General features: G+C 31.7%; 2 long non-coding RNA genes across 2 annotated transcripts; both read right to left on the bottom strand.

Moving 5' to 3' along the window:
* Positions 1–1,707: 1,707 nt before the first annotated feature.
* On the bottom strand, positions 1,708–5,690 carry LOC143248303 (uncharacterized). The gene is made up of 3 exons (XR_013026887.1): positions 5,417–5,690; positions 1,972–2,034; positions 1,708–1,787 (listed from the first exon to the last, which is right to left on the bottom strand). It is a non-coding gene; the product is annotated as an uncharacterized LOC143248303 (long non-coding RNA).
* A 1,923-nt stretch (positions 5,691–7,613) lies between these two features.
* LOC143248842 (uncharacterized) lies at positions 7,614–12,807 on the bottom strand. Its single transcript, XR_013027213.1, has 3 exons — positions 12,534–12,807; positions 9,077–9,139; positions 7,614–8,891 (listed from the first exon to the last, which is right to left on the bottom strand). It is a non-coding gene; the product is annotated as an uncharacterized LOC143248842 (long non-coding RNA).
* Between the last annotated feature and the right edge of the window lie 1,877 nt (positions 12,808–14,684).

Here is a 14,684-nt window from a genome sequence, read left to right on the forward strand (position 1 = left end):
CAACGATTTGCAGATAATTATTGGTGTGGAAAATTAAGTATGAAGGCTGTAAATTTTACGTTCATAGAACCAAATCATTGGTATATTCTTCAGTTTAGAGATGTTACAGATATTTCACAAAAATATTATTTTGATATAAATAAAGGAAGATATGGAATTTATTACTAATTGGCCCATGAATTTGACGGTAAGGAAAAACAGTTTGAAGGATATAAAGCTTGTTTGTTTGACGTTAAGCACAAAACTACACGAAGCCAAATATCTTATTCAGTGGAGATAAAATAGCTCAAGTTTGGGATCATTAACAACCTCAGTTTTATTCCTGTAGCTTTAGCTGTGTTCTCAAAAACCTTTGGCCTACTAAAATTATAGAAGGAATATTTCCCATATTTGTTACACAGAAGAACCATAGATAACTGCCAGAGACTCATACCAAACATCAGACTTTATTCATAAGGCACCATGTCAGCCAAGAAATTCCTGGAATGGCATCGATAGTAACAGGAGGAAAGTTACATCCTTGCTTTCTAGAAACAGATGTACAGAAAATATTTCGATATTGAACCTCAAATTTTAAGATATTTTATCACTGAATTTTTATACAGGTTTAAAACATATGTACATAACCAACCGATAACTAAATTTTTTATTCACATATATCGTTCCGATAACAACACATTCCGATAGTACTTTATCTAATTCAAGGACAAGATGTTTATCAACGTATGATAATTCCCTCTTATGTACACCAGCATTGTTTCACGTGTACGGTTATATAAACGAGTAACTCTAGTCCTTCATTACAAATCGCTCTGATCCTCAACCGTGGATATGACACATAAGGTCAGTCAGTATACGGTGGCTTGATTTTATTGGGGAATCAAAAGGATTAACAATAGATATACCGTGAGTGGTTTAGAAAACAACTTCTTAATTAAAGGGTAGCTTATTCTGTACGGAACAAAACAATGTCTAAAAGTTTAGTGAGTGCTACTGTCATGGATACCACCCAGTTGATGTTGTAGCATTTGTTAAAAAATATTGTACATTAATGCGTGATCCAGCCAAGATTATTACTGATGTTGCCCTTATCAATGATGGAGTTATTTCTCCCCACTGGAAGCGCAAACATGAATATTTTCCTCAGAGTGACTAACATCTTTACAGCTGACTCGCTACTTCTCACACCATCTGAAATTGCGCAACACATTGGAAAGTTAGTTCTGTCTGTATTGTGTGGTGTAGTATCGTTCATAATCAGTTGGAACTAACGATCCACCTCTGGGATAGTTTCTCATAGATTTTACGGATGAATTTGATGAAGATCACATCTCATCGTGGGTTGATGGTGGATTAGAAAACTACGCATATCAATGTATTAAATCGAGAAACTTAAACTTTTTATCAGTGAAGTATATGGTTCTGAATGTGTTTGACATTAACACGGTGCTAACGTTTTAATAATCCAATATAATTATAATCTTATATTAAAACATTTGTTTTGTATTTGGACAAATTACTTTCTTTAATTACAAAAACGACATAATGTACACAAAATAAACATAGATTTAAGTTATGTTTTGGGACATATACTGTTTTAGTTAAATATCTTTAGGTCTTTTCAGTAATAATGTGACGGACACATCAGCTCCATCTTCATCAGTAATTTCGTCTTCAAGACAAGCTACACAGGCGTCAGCAGTAAAAAGATGTCATGTAAGTCCCTCATGGGCACGGCAGGCAGTAAGTTTGGAATCCATTGTCATAGTGACCAGGAGGACGTAGATCTAAAAGCGTTAAAAGTACATAGCTAAGCATTTATTTACCCAGTGTTAATTTTTATTGTTCTAACAATGTCTTTAGTATCAAAAAACGTATTTGCTGAACTAAAATTCAATATTTATAAAAGTCTTTCATCTATTTGTGATTAATATGAACAGTTTAAAGTAATTGAGTGTCACATATACTTACAACACCTGCCAGCATCTCTTCGGTATCCTCGAGTACAGTTGAGGTTCTCAGCTGGAACATACACTGGGAAAAACAACAGAGAGTTAATATTTTTTAGCACGTTTTGTGTCACCGTTTGAATTTTAAGGTTTTTCACAATGAGCACGACGCACTAGTTATAATATTAATTATGACTCACTCTGTAAAATAACAACATAAATGTTACTTTAGTGAGAAAAATAAAACGAGTCAAAAGAGTTTCTTAACAGTAGACTTTTGTTTCTTTATGTTCTTCATAATTAAGTTAACTAATGAAACTAATCACACAAACTTGGAAATTTATTAAATTACACACGATCTTTTTATATATTACGTTATATCTATAGATACATTTGATTTCTGTTGGTGTTTCCCTTGCAAAATTCTTATTTCTAACAGATAAACTGTTGTCACTGTTTATGTTTATATCAGTTATGAAAGTACAGGTTATTTTGGGAATATTATGTTGGTAAAATGATCAGTATATGATTGTGTCTTACAAACAACAAAATATCAAATAATATCCATATAATGCAGAAGTTGCATGAAATGCATTCCGAGTAAATGTTTCATTTGAAGTTAATATAAAAGTTAATACTTCATTTTTGTGAATTTATCAAGATAAACGATATTGGGATATAACACCTTTCGCTGTAAATTTTAAATATTGTTTATTCATAATACGTTATTAAAACACTTTGTAGATATGATTTGTTTCTTTACAGTTCATAAGATTTTTCTTCAGTATACAGAAGTTGAGTTCATTATATCAAAATAACTTTGGAGCCTCACCACTTCTCTATACAGGTTTTGCATAATCCATCTAGTCTCTGATCACACAGAAATCCATAGTTACTACATCAGTGACTTGAATGGTATGTCTGTGTACAAAAACATGCATATCTATTTAATTGCTCACCGGTTTATCTCGTTCCTATACTGAGATATTTTTTTTTACGTACTGTAGCCTGGGACACTTAGGCGGTTTTATCTTTACATTTGTGTTCGTATGGCTTGTTGCAGGTCTATTTCCAAATTGTTCTGATGAACCAAAATTATTTTTTCGATGCTCTCAAGTACAATAAATATCTTTGTTTCAAAAAATTTATATTCTCATTTGAATATCTTTTAATGATTCGAGCATATAAATATTTACATTGGAAAGATCTGTTCCATACCTTTCCTAAAAACAAACAATTTTCGGTTGCATCACACCATTTACGAAATGTTAATCTGTGTCATAAAGTAGTTCTGATAAATTCTGTTCTACCGCTATTTTATATGAGATTGAGTCACATTATTTGTCAGGTTGCTTTTTCAAAACTGTTTTGGTATGGCTTACTAATCCCTATAAACTGTAAAGTATTATTGTTATGAACATCAGTGGCAGCCTGTCATTGATAGTGTATGTTTACAATACGAGTGCCAATAAGATTACGAGTTCGTCTTCATCACTACCCTGAAATAGCTCTTTTTAGGACATCTTTAGCATCAACTGATGGAATGTGATGCATCATCCAAGAGTATAATACAGCTGTCAATATCAACATCTTCAAATAATATGTCGACCCACTTAGCACCTTGGGTTGGGCAATATCACCCATTACTGGAGTAGTTGGACCAGTATATGGACAAACAAAGGGTCCTGGGGTTTATCTTTAGAATTTGTAACATTGATGGTAACATTTATAATAATAATATGTCAACATGTTTACCAATACTTATTCATACCATACTTCAACATCAACACTTCCTCTCATGAAAATTAAGAGAAACTGATTTCATGTTATCTCTAAAGTAATAATTCATTGTAATAATCTATTTTATGCATTTATATTTCTGAGGAATCCACTTGAAGCTAATAAATTTTGATAATAAATGGGTAACTTAAACCTTTTTATTACAAAACTCATATATAATTCGACGTTTGTAGGTTATAAAGCGATTACGAATGAGATTTGAAATAACGGTGATGTAGAGAAACCTCAATCAACAACGCGATACTCACCTAGTCAATAACAACAAATACAATAAACAAAATACCTAAATTTTTCTAAAAATAAAGCAAATACAATACTGTCACTTATAAAATACACTATGGCAACTTCCACGTATTTTATGTCGGAGAAACAAGCCCAAAACTCAAAACAACTTTCATGTAACACAAAAAATAGAATCTCACTTTTAAATTGAACACTGAAACTCAAATAAATATACAACACGTAAGTTTTAAATTCCAAACAGAGAATCCAACATCATTAGACGATAAACCAAATAATTCCTTGTAATACAAGGGCAAACACACGTTAAACCAACATAAAGAAACACTTTTATATCTATATTAATAAACATCAATAAATCTTGTTCGATGTATTATAATTTGAAGATGATAATTTTAATATACAATATTTTTTAATTTATAAAATATTCTGAGAATACTAAGCGTAACGCAGCTAGTATTAGACGGTTGTTAAAAATATCATATCAAGATAAGACAGTTCAATTATCATTAGAATTAAATTATATATAAGATAACGTATCGTTTTGTGAACGAAATCGATAAAAACACAGTTTAATTAACGTAGATGGGAATGTTTTAAAATTCTTATTTGGTGCAGTAACAACAGTTCGATCAGCAGAGATAAATCTCGAGAGAAATTATTTACTTTGTAGGTGAACAAATGAATAATATGAATTATTTAACAAAACCAACTGAATACCATGATGAGAAAAGTATTCAGATCATTGGTAAGTATCGCAAATATATCAATACATATCAGAGAAAAACAAATTATATATATAAAACAAGAGCTGAGATGTTAGTTTTCAATGACACAATTCAGGATAATTGACAGTAGTCAGCTTTACAGTGGAAAACAGTGGATTGAAATTAGCTAAGTCAGTACAAGCACTGTTTATGACCGCAAATAGAAAGTTCAGTTCTCGCTTTCTACTCTAAGTAAGCTATCAAATCTGTTGGACAAAAGTGAAAGATTACCTCACACTTAGAGTTTGAGGTCCCAATGCAAAGTTATCAGATTTTCATTTATTACACGTGGACTGATATTAATACAGCTACAATAAGAGATATCTTGAAAATGTTTAGACAAATTATTACATAGAACTGTACTTATTGTACTTATTAATATCAGTCCACGTGTAATACATGAAAATCTGAAAACTATATGTAAGGACCACAAACTGTAAGTATGAGATAATCTTCTTTCACTTTTGTCTAATAGATTTGACAACTTACTTAGAGTAGAAAACAAGAACTTAACTTTCTAATTAACTGTAGAGAATGAAAAGCTTTTCGAATGATCAAATACACATAGTTTTTTTATAACAAAACCACATCGGGCTATTTCCTGTGTCCACCGAGGGCAATCGAACTCCTAATTTGAGCGTTGTAAATCCATAGACTTACCGCTGTCCCATCGGGAGACTTTCATTAAAACAATAACTCCATGAACATAGTTATTTAATGTTAAGTGTTAACTGACTTTAAATGTTGTCAACCCAAAACTGGTTTTTTATCATTTCGATTATAAGACTACAATGATAAAGTTAAACACTGGCTACCTAAAACTAGATAGAAATTCCTTTGGATATTGATAAAAAAATAAGCGTTCCCTCCGTTTGTTTCTCTATAGTTATGTACAAAGTTAGATAACAAGCTAGCTGTGCTCTGTACATACGGGGTTTTCAGTGTACATACGGGGTTTTCAGTGTATAAATCCACTGGGGAGCGAACTCTTCACCTCATCAAAACATCTACTTTGCACAATGAAAACAAATTATTTCGTACAATAAATAAATTCATTAAACTAACATAAAAACAACATGGATCAAACCTATTTTGTTTTAATACAAATTTTGTATTCAAAAAGTTGTAATTTGCACATCAGTTTACTGAAAGAATGAGTGAAAAGTATATAATTTAATATCAGAATTTTAAAATTCTAATTCAGTGTGATTACGAGTGATAGGCACTATAATAACTATGTTAATAAACCTAGCAAGAATTTCGGGGAAGTACCAGTAAATTTAAAATATGGGGGAACTGATCTCGTGTGTTTCCTCCTTGTCAATTCATCTGGGAACCATATGCTATAACACAAAATGTGTGCATATGCTTTAATTCGGCCTGAGAAGACATGTTTCATAACAATTACCATTCTGGGCACTCTTCTGAGCTTCGGAATTACCGCACCTGTTTTCAGGCGATTATATCCCTGAAAAAGGATATTACTATTTTCCCTGTGAAGCCGTTAAGAGAGGGTCATTATTTAGGATGTCAAATGTTTTGAGAGGCCTAATGCTAAAAGTCAGATTTCTTTGTTTTAAATTTCGCGCAAGGCTATACTCGGGCTATCTGCGCTAGCCATCCCTAATTTAGCAGTGTACGACTAGAGGGAAGGCAGCTAGTCATCACCACCCACCGCCAACTCTTGGGCAACTCTTTTACCAACGAATAGTGGGATTGACCGTAACTTTGTAACCCCATTATGGCTAAAAGAACAAGAATGTTTGATGTGACTGGGATTCGAATCCGCGATCCCTTGATTAAGGGGGGAGTTGGGGGAGGAGGTGACATCTAGAGATAAATGTAATTTTTATCACAAACATTTGAATTCATTTAATTCGTATGCTAAAAATTATTTTAATAATTGTCAAATGAGGCTTGTTTCAATAAATAAATGTATGTTTCACATGTTATTGAATATTCTTCTTATGAATGATATTTCCTGAAAAAAAAAAAGGTAGAAACGAAATTTTAAGCAGATTGTTATTTATTTTTTCTGGAGTTCATGGTCGTTAAAAGTATAAAATATACTGTACTCCAGTAAATTAAAACTTTAACAAAACTTTTAAAAGACACTTTTATGTCGTTGTCAACCATAACACAAGAATATTTTTATTTTGAAACGTTTTTGTATTTATTCAGATATAAGATGGCCATAACTTGCAAATACAACAACACTCTGCTGTATTTTACATTCTGTATTGTGAGAACGTATAATTCAGATCGCTAGATAAGATAAATGTATGTTATACAACAAAGAGGAAGGTCGGAGAACAAACGGTGATAATAAAAATAACAGAAGTGACAATAAGACCAACAAAAAAATAAGAGAAGATAAAACCTTAAAGGTAACTGATAACGAACATCTAAACAAAAAACCAGTCAAACGTCTGTTTCAAAAAAAATTATGGATACCAAAGAATAAAATTATAGCAAAATAATTTGTCTAAATAATAGAAACAGGTAAATTGCCTGAACTTGGTATAAAGTTCATATCTTTACTCTGTGTATGAGAAGTGTATAATATTAAACTACAAAAATAACATTACTTGTTAATGATACTGACTAGAAGTTCTAAAGCTATTTGAGAGTTGAGCACTGGCAGCAATATAGTTTCTAAATCTAACTGAGATAAAGTTGTTCATAGTGTTCATGGTAAGTATCTGATAAAACTTATATTTTTCATATTTCCCATATTTGTTACACAGAAGAACCATAGATAACTGCCAGAGACTCATACCAAACATCAGACTTTATTCATAAGGCACCATGTCAGCCAAGAAATTCCTGGAATGGCATCGATAGTAACAGGAGGAAAGTTACATCCTTGCTTTCTAGAAACAGATGTACAGAAAATATTTCGATATTGAACCTCAAATTTTAAGATATTTTATCACTGAATTTTTATACAGGTTTAAAACATATGTACATAACCAACCGATAACTAAATTTTTTATTCACATATATCGTTCCGATAACAACACATTCCGATAGTACTTTATCTAATTCAAGGACAAGATGTTTATCAACGTATGATAATTCCCTCTTATGTACACCAGCATTGTTTCACGTGTACGGTTATATAAACGAGTAACTCTAGTCCTTCATTACAAATCGCTCTGATCCTCAACCGTGGATATGACACATAAGGTCAGTCAGTATACGGTGGCTTGATTTTATTGGGGAATCAAAAGGGATTAACAATAGATATACCGTGAGTGGTTTAGAAAAACAACTTCTTAATTAAAGGGTAGCTTATTCTGTACGGAACAAAACAATGTCTAAAAGTTTAGTGAGTGCTACTGTCATGGATACCACCCAGTTGATGTTGTAGCATTTGTTAAAAAATATTGTACATTAATGCGTGATCCAGCCAAGATTATTACTGATGTTGCCCTTATCAATGATGGAGTTATTTCTCCCCACTGGAAGCGCAAACATGAATATTTTCCTCAGAGTGACTAACATCTTTACAGCTGACTCGCTACTTCTCACACCATCTGAAATTGCGCAACACATTGGAAAGTTAGTTCTGTCTGTATTGTGTGGTGTAGTATCGTTCATAATCAGTTGGAACTAACGATCCACCTCTGGGATAGTTTCTCATAGATTTTACGGATGAATTTGATGAAGATCACATCTCATCGTGGGTTGATGGTGGATTAGAAAACTACGCATATCAATGTATTAAATCGAGAAACTTAAACTTTTTTATCAGTGAAGTATATGGTTCTGAATGTGTTTGACATTAACACGGTGCTAACGTTTTAATAATCCAATATAATTATAATCTTATATTAAAACATTTGTTTTGTATTTGGACAAATTACTTTCTTTAATTACAAAAACGACATAATGTACACAAAATAAACATAGATTTAAGTTATGTTTTGGGACATATACTGTTTTAGTTAAATATCTTTAGGTCTTTTCAGTAATAATGTGACGGACACATCAGCTCCATCTTCATCAGTAATTTCGTCTTCAAGACAAGCTACACAGGCGTCAGCAGTAAAAGATGTCATGTAAGTCCCTCATGGGCACGGCAGGCAGTAAGTTTGGAATCCATTGTCATAGTGACCAGGAGGACGTAGATCTAAAAGTGTTAAAAGTACATAGCTAAGCATTTATTTACCCAGTGTAAATTTTTTATTGTTCTAACAATGTCTTTAGTATCAAAAAACGTATTTGCTGAACTAAAATTCAATATTTATAAAAGTCTTTCATCTATTTGTGATTAATATGAACAGTTTAAAGTAATTGAGTGTCACATATACTTACAACACCTGCCAGCATCTCTTCGGTATCCTCGAGTACAGTTGAGGTTCTCAGCTGGAACATACACTGGGAAAAACAACAGAGAGTTAATATTTTTTAGCACGTTTTGTGTCACCGTTTGAATTTTAAGGTTTTCACAATGAGCACGACGCACTAGTTATAATATTAATTATGACTCACTCTGTAAAATAACAACATAAATGTTACTTTAGTGAGAAAAATAAAACGAGTCAAAAGAGTTTCTTAACAGTAGACTTTTGTTTCTTTATGTTCTTCATAATTAAGTTAACTAATGAAACTAATCACACAAACTTGGAAATTTATTAAATTACACACGATCTTTTTATATATTACGTTATATCTATAGATACATTTGATTTCTGTTGGTGTTTCCCTTGCAAAATTCTTATTTCTAACAGATAAACTGTTGTCACTGTTTATGTTTATATCAGTTATGAAAGTACAGGTTATTTTGGGAATATTATGTTGGTAAAATGATCAGTATATGATTGTGTCTTACAAACAACAAAATATCAAATAATATCCATATAATGCAGAAGTTGCATGAAATGCATTCCGAGTAAATGTTTCATTTGAAGTTAATATAAAAGTTAATACTTCATTTTTTGTGAATTTATCAAGATAAACAATATTGGGATATAACACCTTTCGCTGTAAATTTTAAATATTGTTTATTCATAATACGTTATTAAAACACTTTGTAGATATGATTTGTTTCTTTACAGTTCATAAGATTTTTCTTCAGTATACAGAAGTTGAGTTCATTATATCAAAATAACTTTGGAGCCTCACCACTTCTCTATACAGGTTTTGCATAATCCATCTAGTCTCTGATCACACAGAAATCCATAGTTACTACATCAGTGACTTGAATGGTATGTCTGTGTACAAAAACATGCATATCTATTTAATTGCTCACCGGTTTATCTCGTTCCTATACTGAGATATTTTTTTTTACGTACTGTAGCCTGGGACACTTAGGCGGTTTTTATCTTTTACATTTGTGTTCGTATGGCTTGTTGCAGGTCTATTTCCAAATTGTTCTGATGAACCAAAATTATTTTTTCGATGCTCTCAAGTACAATAAATATCTTTGTTTCAAAAAATTTATATTCTCATTTGAATATCTTTTAATGATTCGAGCATATAAATATTTACATTGGAAAGATCTGTTCCATACCTTTCCTAAAAACAAACAATTTTCGGTTGCATCACACCATTTACGAAATGTTAATCTGTGTCATAAAGTAGTTCTGATAAATTCTGTTCTACCGCTATTTTATATGAGATTGAGTCACATTATTTGTCAGGTTGCTTTTTCAAAACTGTTTTGGTATGGCTTACTAATCCCTATAAACTGTAAAGTATTATTGTTATGAACATCAGTGGCAGCCTGTCATTGATAGTGTATGTTTACAATACGAGTGCCAATAAGATTACGAGTTCGTCTTCATCACTACCCTGAAATAGCTCTTTTTTAGGACATCTTTAGCATCAACTGATGGAATGTGATGCATCATCCAAGAGTATAATACAGCTGTCAATATCAACATCTTCAAATAATATGTCGACCCACTTAGCACCTTGGAGTTGGGCAATATCACCCATTACTGGAGTAGTTGGACCAGTATATGGACAAACAAAGGGTCCTGGGGTTTATCTTTAGAATGTGTAACATTGATGGTAACATTTATAATAATAATAATATGTCGACATGTTTACCAATACTTATTCATACCATACTTCAACATCAACACTTCCTCTCATGAAAATTAAGAGAAACTGATTTCATGTTATCTCTAAAGTAATAATTCATTGTAATAATCTATTTTATGCATTTATATTTCTGAGGAATCCACTTGAAGCTAATAAATTTTGATAATAAATGGGTAACTTAAACCTTTTTTATTACAAAACTCATATATAATTCGACGTTTGTAGGTTATAAAGCGATTACGAATGAGATTTGAAATAACGGTGATGTAGAGAAACCTCAATCAACAACGCGATACTCACCTAGTCAATAACAACAAATACAATAAACAAAATACCTAAATTTTTCTAAAAATAAAGCAAATACAATACTGTCACTTATAAAATACACTATGGCAACTTCCACGTATTTTATGTCGGAGAAACAAGCCCAAAACTCAAAACAACTTTCATGTAACACAAAAAAATAGAATCTCACTTTTTAAATTGAACACTGAAACTCAAATAAATATACAACACGTAAGTTTTAAATTCCAAACAGAGAATCCAACATCATTAGACGATAAACCAAATAATTCCTTGTAATACAAGGGCAAACACACGTTAAACCAACATAAAGAAACACTTTTATATCTATATTAATAAACATCAATAAATCTTGTTCGATGTATTATAATTTGAAGATGATAATTTTAATATACAATATTTTTTAATTTATAAAATATTCTGAGAATACTAAGCGTAACGCAGCTAGTATTAGACGGTTGTTAAAAAATATCATATCAAGATAAGACAGTTCAATTATCATTAGAATTAAATTATATATAAGATAACGTATCGTTTTGTGAACGAAATCGATAAAAACACAGTTTAATTAACGTAGATGGGAATGTTTTAAAATTCTTATTTGGTGCAGTAACAACAGTTCGATCAGCAGAGATAAATCTCGAGAGAAATTATTTACTTTGTAGGTGAACAAATGAATAATATGAATTATTTAACAAAACCAACTGAATACCATGATGAGAAAAGTATTCAGATCATTGGTAAGTATCGCAAATATATCAATACATATCAGAGAAAAACAAATTATATATATAAAACAAGAGCTGAGATGTTAGTTTTCAATGACACAATTCAGGATAATTGACAGTAGTCAGCTTTTACAGTGGAAAACAGTGGATTGAAATTAGCTAAGTCAGTACAAGCACTGTTTATGACCGCAAATAGAAAGTTCAGTTCTCGCTTTCTACTCTAAGTAAGCTATCAAATCTGTTAGACAAAAGTGAAAGATTACCTCACACTTAGAGTTTGAGGTCCCAATGCAAAGTTATCAGATTTTCATTTATTACACGTGGACTGATATTAATACAGCTACAATAAGAGATATCTTGAAAATGTTTAGACAAATTATTACATAGAACTGTACTTATTGTACTTATTAATATCAGTCCACGTGTAATACATGAAAATCTGAAAACTATATGTAAGGACCACAAACTGTAAGTATGAGATAATCTTCTTTCACTTTTGTCTAATAGATTTAACAACTTACTTAGAGTAGAAAACAAGAACTTAACTTTCTAATTAACTGTAGAGAATGACAAGTTTTTCGAATGATCAAATACACATAGTTTTTTTATAACAAAACCACATCGGGCTATTTCCTGTGTCCACCGAGGGCAATCGAACTCCTAATTTGAGCGTTGTAAATCCATAGACTTACCGCTGTCCCATCGGGAGACTTTCATTAAAACAATAACTCCATGAACATAGTTATTTAATGTTAAGTGTTAACTGACTTTAAATGTTGTCAACCCAAAACTGGTTTTTTATCATTTCGATTATAAGACTACAATGATAAAGTTAAACACTGGCTACCTAAAACTAGATAGAAATTCCTTTGGATATTGATAAAAAAATAAGCGTTCCCTCCGTTTGTTTCTCTATAGTTATGTACAAAGTTAGATAACAAGCTAGCTGTGCTCTGTACATACGGGGTTTTCAGTGTACATACGGGGTTTTCAGTGTATAAATCCACTGGGGAGCGAACTCTTCACCTCATCAAAACATCTACTTTGCACAATGAAAACAAATTATTTCGTACAATAAATAAATTCATTAAACTAACATAAAAACAACATGGATCAAACCTATTTTGTTTTAATACAAATTTTGTATTCAAAAAGTTGTAATTTGCACATCAGTTTACTGAAAGAATGAGTGAAAAGTATATAATTTAATATCAGAATTTTAAAATTCTAATTCAGTGTGATTACGAGTGATAGGCACTATAATAACTATGTTAATAAACCTAGCAAGAATTTCGGGGAAGTACCAGTAAATTTAAAATATGGGGGAACTGATCTCGTGTGTTTCCTCCTTGTCAATTCATCTGGGAACCATATGCTATAACACAAAATGTGTGCATATGCTTTAATTCGGCCTGAGAAGACATGTTTCATAACAATTACCATTCTGGGCACTCTTCTGAGCTTCGAATTACCGCACCTGTTTTCAGGCGATTATATCCCTGAAAAGGATATTACTATTTTCCCTGTGAAGCCGTTAAGAGAGGGTCATTATTTAGGATGTCAAATGTTTTGAGAGGCCTAATGCTAAAGTCAGATTTCTTTGTTTTAAATTTCGCGCAAGGCTATACTCGGGCTATCTGCGCTAGCCATCCCTAATTTAGCAGTGTACGACTAGAGGGAAGGCAGCTAGTCATCACCACCCACCGCCAACTCTTGGGCAACTCTTTTACCAACGAATAGTGGGATTGACCGTAACTTTGTAACCCCATTATGGCTAAAGAACAAGAATGTTTGATGTGACTGGGATTCGAATCCGCGATCCCTTGATTAAGGGGAGTTGGGGAGGAGGTGACATCTAGAGATAAATGTAATTTTATCACAAACATTTGAATTCATTTAATTCGTATGCTAAAATTATTTTAATAATTGTCAAATGAGGCTTGTTTCAATAAATAAATGTATGTTTCACATGTTATTGAATATTCTTCTTATGAATGATATTTCCTGAAAAAAAAAAAGGTAGAAACGAAATTTTAAGCAGATTGTTATTTATTTTTCTGGAGTTCATGGTCGTTAAAAGTATAAAATATACTGTACTCCAGTAAATTAAAACTTTAACAAAACTTTTAAAAGACACTTTTATGTCGTTGTCAACCATAACACAAGAATATTTTTATTTTGAAACGTTTTTGTATTTATTCAGATATAAGATGGCCATAACTTGCAAATACAACAACACTCTGCTGTATTTTACATTCTGTATTGTGAGAACGTATAATTCAGATCGCTAGATAAGATAAATGTATGTTATACAACAAAGAGGAAGGTCGGAGAACAAACGGTGATAATAAAAATAACAGAAGTGACAATAAGACCAACAAAAAATAAGAGAAGATAAAACCTTAAAGGTAACTGATAACGAACATCTAAACAAAAACCAGTCAAACGTCTGTTTCAAAAAAAATTATGGATACCAAAGAATAAAATTATAGCAAAATAATTTGTCTAAATAATAGAAACAGGTAAATTGCCTGAACTTGGTATAAAGTTCATATCTTTACTCTGTGTATGAGAAGTGTATAATATTAAACTACAAAAATAACATTACTTGTTAATGATACTGACTAGAAGTTCTAAAGCTATTTGAGAGTTGAGCACTGGCAGCAATATAGTTTCTAAATCTAACTGAGATAAAGTTGTTCATAGTGTTCATGGTAAGTATCTGATAAAACTTACATTTACATACATCCCGTAAAGAGGGTCCAGGGTTTGTAAATCGTCTTTCTGGACAAGCCGAACATTTGCAGGATCCAAAATAACCACTGTGACGGTCCTTGGGACAG

Source organism: Tachypleus tridentatus, chromosome 4 (genome assembly GCF_004210375.1).
Source record: "Tachypleus tridentatus isolate NWPU-2018 chromosome 4, ASM421037v1, whole genome shotgun sequence".
Taxonomy (NCBI): Eukaryota; Metazoa; Arthropoda; class Merostomata; order Xiphosura; family Limulidae; genus Tachypleus; species Tachypleus tridentatus.